Source organism: Marmota marmota, unplaced genomic scaffold (assembly GCF_001458135.2).
Source record: "Marmota marmota marmota unplaced genomic scaffold, marMar, whole genome shotgun sequence".
NCBI classification, from domain to species: Eukaryota; Metazoa; Chordata; class Mammalia; order Rodentia; family Sciuridae; genus Marmota; species Marmota marmota.
Window position 1 is genome coordinate 3292637 of NW_026000108.1, and position 5205 is coordinate 3297841.

Below are 5205 nucleotides of genomic sequence, written 5' to 3' on the forward strand. Positions count from 1 at the left end.
GTGGTCTGTGGAGGCCAGCCGGCTCTGCCAGGGATGCTCAGCAGACCCCTCCTGAGCTGCCAGGGCTTCCACTGGCCAAGCAGAACCCAGCTGGCACCACCTCCAAGGCCTATTTTTAGGCTCAATTTGGCATTAAAAGCAAATACATTGTCAAGATAACGGACAGCTTGGATCCCAGCCCTGAACAGGCCCTCTCTATGACACCAAAATAGAAAAGGGCTCTGTGTGGATGACAGGCTTCTGGCAGAGGCCAGGTCAGCGCCCAGCCCTTGGATGTCCTGAATACCTCCTGCCCAATACAGTGTAGAAATGCATGCCCAGCAGCTCGCCCTGGTCCCGCAGCACACCGCTGGCCACTCCCAGGTGAGCGGGACAGGTCGCACTTGAGAGAGTGGGAGAGAGCAGAGGATCCGCCCACCAGAGCCAGCAGCCTGAGGCACTGCCGCCTGTCCCTAGGTGAGGAAGCCACGCTGAAGGACGGAGGCCCTGACCACGTCAATGAAAACCCGCGCCCCCAGCTGGGCCCCGCGAGCTCCCCCCACAGGTATCTGGCAACACGCCACCTGCTTCCCGCCTCCCTCCCCATGGTCACCCCGCGGTGATGACCACTAGCCCACTTCAGGGCGAGACAAGTGAGGCCCAGAGAAGGCAAGAAATTTGCCCGACCAGTTAGTGAGTTGGGTTTGGACTTGAATTCAAGTCGGTTCGGCTATTGAATGTCCCCCAGGTCCCATGCGCTGAAGTCTAGGTCCCAGCTGAGGGGGGTCCTGGGACATGGCTCCTCTGCCAGAGCAGAGATGGTAGCCAGGCCAAGCCCTGGGGCCAGGGAGCCCAGCCCAGACCGCGCACTCAGGAAAGGGATAGGACAGAGGCTCACAAGAACCACCAGGGAGTGAGGCTTTCGCTCTACAGGGGAACTGAGACCCACGGGGAGGCGGAAGCCTCAGTGTGGCTGTGGACGTAGACCCAAGCCCAGGTGGTCTGGAGAGCGAGCCACGCACTGCCGGGTTTCAGGTGAGCTGATGGGGACAAGCTCCGTTGGCCCCGCCCCACCTTCACGCACACCCTGAGGACACAGGCTGGGCTCCACGTGGGCGGCGGTGGGCATCAGACCAAAGATCAGGCCCCTGGAGCCCGGCGTACGCAGGCCCATGAGGATTGCTTATGTCGACATGTGACACAGCCACACCTCGACCTCAAGCTCCTCCTCCCTGTTTGACCACTGGCCCCGGGGATGCTATTTTCTTCTACTTTAAAAAATTGTCGTCAAATGCATATAACAAACTTTACCATTTTAAATATGCAATTCAGTGGCATTTAGGGACATTTGCCTTGTTATAAAACTGTCCCCACTTGGTGTTCAGAACTTTCTCATCTTCCTAAACTGAGGCTGTGTCCCACGAGATACTCCCGCCCCTTCCCCTGGCCCAGGCGGCCACGTCTGCTGTCTCTGAGGACCCGACCGCTCCAGGACCCCCTGTGAGTGGACCCCGGGTTGTGTCCTCTGTCCCCGGCTTGTCCCTTGGTGCACTGCTCCCAGGGGCGCCCAGGTGCAGGCTTTCTGTGGCCGAGCCCCACAGTGTCTGGCTTCTCCCCTCATCTCCAGTGGACACCTGCGGTGTTCCCAGGAGGTGATTCTGGACCCCGTCAGGGCGTTGAGCGGCTGACCTAGAGACAATCGTGAGGAGCCCACGGCCAGCCACGCTGGGTCTGGAGACCCGCAGAGGAGGCCCGCGCCTTGTGTCCCCGCGTGTCCTGGGGGCGATCGCGAACTCACACACAGCCTTGTTGTAGTCACCTCTTTTTGCTGGTGTGACCAAAAGACCAGACGGGAACCATCAGAGGAGGAGTTTTCTTTGGGCTCAGGGTTTCAGAGGGTCAGTCCCTAGACCGCTGGCTCTGGGCCCAGGTGAGGGAGCGTCACGGCAGAAGGAGCTGAGGAGGACATGTCCTGAGGACATGGCCACCAAGAAGCAGAGAGAGACAGTTTTACTCCCCAGGGACAAAATAGAAGCCCCAAAGACACGCCCCTGGTGACCCACCTCCTCCAGCCACAGGCTGGCTGCCGGCAGTCCACCCAGTGAGTCCCTACGGGGAGCTAACCAGGACTCCGCTGCGTGCCAAGGTGCGCCTCTCACAGCCTGGGCACTTCACCCTGGAACCTTCCGGCACCATCTCACACGTGAGCTTGTGGGGGACACCTCACACCCGGACTGCAGGACGCACCTGTGTGTGACGGGCGCAGGTGCCCACACCGGTGGACATACCAGGCTGGACAGAGGGGTGGGCTGGGTGGCTGCTGGGCCCCACCTGGGATGCTCTGGATCACTAGTGCACGCCAGACCCAGGGGACAGCTGTGCCGGTGGCGTGGCCGAGCTGTGGGGAGAGCAGGGGCCCTGCCGAGGGCCAGGCTGGGCACCTGAGACTCTGCCCCTACTCTTCTTCTCCTCCTGCCCCTTCCTTCTTCCCATCCTCCCTTCTCCTTCTCTTTCTTAAAACCCTTTAAACATATAAACATTGCCACCAGCCCCCAAGCCACAGGGAAGCCCTGGACCTGCCCACTGGGGTGGGCGGACCCCGCGGGGGAAGGCCTGGCCAGGGTCCCCGCTAAGGAGTGTGGGGTCGTCACAGGTGAGGCTTCTGATGGCAGGACACAGGCCAAGGGAAGTGGCTGAGCGTCCTTCAACTCAGTGAAAGACCCAGGGGTGCTGGCCCACTGCCTTCCTCACGCCGCCCGCGAGGCCTGACCACGTGCTGCTGCGCTGGCCTGTGGTGGGCCCAGGTGGTTCCCTGCCCACCCGGGGACGCACAGGTCCAGTAGCAACAGGAGTTGGAGGATCGATGCCCTGGCTCCCTCATCCTTTATGTGGGTGACACTGCCGGTCAGCCCACCCCGTGTCCCTAGCTCCCACAAGGACTGTGCCAGGTGCCCAGGGCAGCAGCCAGCTCTTCCCACCCAGACTTCCTGTTCTTCCTCCTGCGCCCAGCCTCGGTGTGTGCACAAAGGCTGACCCCTGGGCACGCCCAGGCCTCACCTCTGGCCGGTTCTTTGCAGCCAGAAGAGCTGATCTGCTCTCTCCACACACCTGTCCCCCACGGCCACTCCAGTCCTGGCATCTGACCAGTCCATGCAACAGTGGAGAGGAAGTAGAGGAAGAGGGTCCCAGGTAGGGACACGGCACAGGGAAAGCCGAGGAGGGGGGAGGGGTGGCCATTAGGGAAGGGGGTGGCGGTGAGGCTGGTCTTGGAAGCCCAGGCGCATGGAGGAGGAACGAGGGCCAGCCGCGCTGGGGGAGCACCAACTGTGGAGGGGACGGAAACATTAGATGATAGCCCGAGAGTCCAGCACAGGTGAACTGACCAGAGCGTCCTAGCATCTGATCACCCGTCTCAAGGGCCCCAAGGGCTGAGGAGGGGGAGGAGGCTGTGTCTGAGGGTCAGGGAGCAGTGAGCCCAGAAAGGAGTGTCCCCTGGTCTCCACTGTTGGCAGCAGGGCAGGTCCAACCTGGAGGAAGGCCGCCCCAGCGTCAGCAGACACACGGGGACAGGGCTGGTGACTTCTTCTCCCTCAGTGGCCCGGGGGACGGTTTGGGTCAGGACATCCTATCTGTCTGAAGGTGGCCCCAGCTTCAGTGTCTGTGAAGCTCACCGAGGGCCCCGTCCCGCCCTTGACGGGGTCGAGGCCCTCAATGCTGGCCGGTCAGGGTTCGCTCAGAGGCCACCCCCATGCGGGGACGCAGCCCTCAGCAGCACATTCTCATTGTGAGCAGCAGGAGTCTGCCCTGCCCAGGCGCTGGCCCCCAGAGTCCCAGGTGCGTGCAACCAACCCAAAGGACAGAGTCCTGTGGCCTTGCTCGAGGGCCAGGAGCCCTGGGGAGCTGGTCTGGGCTCACGGGGGAGGCGCCCCTCTCACTGCGCTGTGGAGCCTGCCGTCCCGCGACTTGAACCCTCAGGGTCACTCCAGGTGAACTGGGCTGCACGATTTAACCGCAGAGAGAGAGAGAGAGAGACCTTTCTCCTTGGGTCCTGTGGCGGCTCCTCTGACCCTAGGGGTCCTGGAAAGAGAGAGGAGCGCGTGCTGGACCTTTTACTGGGAAGAAGCCATTCAAATGAGGCAGGCAAAGGTGGGATTCCACAGGGACAGGTGAGTGGAACTCGACCCTGCGGTGACGCCTGCTCCTGGAGCCACGCCTAGCTGTCCAAGCTGGGACAGTGCCCAAGTCACCTCGAAATGTAGTGACGGTCAGAGCCCCCTGGGCACACCATCCGCCATGTCACAGGGGCCACTCCTAGAAAGTGCCACCCAGACCCAAGGCTGGAGTGGGCCTGGACATCTGGGCAGTGGCAGGAGCCACCCTGGGAGTGGGAGGTGGGAGCTTGTCCACTGTCCCAGGACACTGCAGGCAGGAGGTCACCCCCAGCCACAGCTCTGTGAAGTGCATTCCCCCGGGGTTCCTGTGCTAGAGACTTGGTCCCCAGGGTGGCAGTGGGAGGCGGGGCCTCGTGGGAGGTTGTCAGATTGTGGGGGGCTGCCCTTGGAAGGCTTCACGTACTACTGGGGGACCCTGGTACGTTCTCATGGGGGGGTTGTTATGGAAGAGCAAGGCTGGCCCTCCCGGCTCTCTGGCTTCCTGCCTCGCCATGCGCTCCCCTCTGGCATGCTGCCACCATGATGTCATGGACCACGAGGACTTCACCAGAGCCCAAGTCAGGGGGCTATCTGATCATGGACTTCCAGACTCCAAAAGTATGAGCTAAATAAACCTCTTGTCTTTACATATTCTCAGATTCAGGTATTTCGTTATGGCAAAGGAAAAGAGACTACCATGCATTTTGAATGTACCACTTTACAGAAGGGGAAACTGAGGCTCAGAGAGATGAGAAGCATGGCAGAGCAGCCCTAGGACTGCTTCTAAGCCTGTGGTCCCTCCTGCAAAGTGCCTCTCCCTCCAGTCTCAAGTCAGGTCCTGTGTAGATGGGCCACAGAGAAAAATCTAGAAATAAATGTAAAGGCACCTGATTTCAGTGGCCAGTCCAGGACCGTGCATTTCCCTCCCTCTCTCCTCGACCCATTGACAGGGCAGTAAGAGGAACAAAGGAAAGGATGTGGACAGGTGTCCAGGCCGGAATGGGAGGCTTCACCAGGCAAGGCTCAGGGTTTCTGGGAGACGAATCTCAGCTGGCAGTGGGGGGGCTGCTGAGGG

General features: G+C 61.1%; 1 long non-coding RNA gene across 1 annotated transcript; it reads left to right on the top strand.

Moving 5' to 3' along the window:
* The first annotated feature begins 254 nt into the window (after window positions 1-254).
* LOC125610913 lies at window positions 255-3221 on the top strand. The gene is made up of 4 exons (XR_007340968.1): window positions 255-363; window positions 457-544; window positions 913-1014; window positions 1607-3221. It is a non-coding gene; the product is annotated as an uncharacterized LOC125610913 (long non-coding RNA).
* The last annotated feature ends 1984 nt before the right edge of the window (window positions 3222-5205 follow it).